Genomic DNA, 852 nt, shown 5'->3' with positions numbered 1-852 from the left:
CAAACTTTGACTTTTTAAATATAAAATTCTAATATCATATTATAAAACAACTTTTGCCAAAAATTTAAACCAATAAAAAAAGATAATATAAACAATTATATCTTTTAATACGAACAACACCCAAAAAAATAACTCAAAAGACAAAGATTGAGTCATACTTACAAAAATCACATAAAGTTATATCGTTAATCATGCATGAGAAACTTATAATACAAGGTGAAGGGGATAGCAGCCATTTCTTTCCTTTTAGTTTCATCATATGTTCCGTATCAAACAAATCACACTAACATATATAATAATAACAGATCTGTTTCTGCTGGCGCCACCACTAATAATTAAGCCCTACCACATTCCTAACTAATTCATAATCATAATTAATAATATATATGATGATATACATATATACGTTATTAATATGTAGTTATCCATCTTAATTAACTAATTAGTAAGAGAACCCATTGCTAGGTATATACGTGTATGAATACCTAGTAGCCATTTCTGTCAATAGTGTTTGGTAGTAAGTGAAGATGTTTACGTTTGCGTATATTAGTAATAAATAATATAGTAATCATAAGATATATGGTGGCCAAGGTCAACCCTGAATTGGCAATGGATTATGCATATATTATTCTACGAGATACCCATACAATAATAATAGATTCTTTAATTTATCCATTGATGAAGACCCCCAAAACCTTTCTATATTTAGGTAACTTTATATTATTGTTTTCTCCACATTGTTTATTAAAAAAAATAAATTACCTTTTGTAATAATTTGACCGGTTCCTTTAACTTCTGAACTAATTAAGCTTTCACAAGAACATTATGCCACTTTAATTCTAACAAGAGCGG

The sequence above is a fragment of the Arachis ipaensis genome, chromosome B03 (assembly GCF_000816755.2).
Source record: "Arachis ipaensis cultivar K30076 chromosome B03, Araip1.1, whole genome shotgun sequence".
NCBI lineage: Eukaryota > Viridiplantae > Streptophyta > Magnoliopsida > Fabales > Fabaceae > Arachis > Arachis ipaensis.
Note: the sequence above shows the minus strand (reverse complement) of the source record.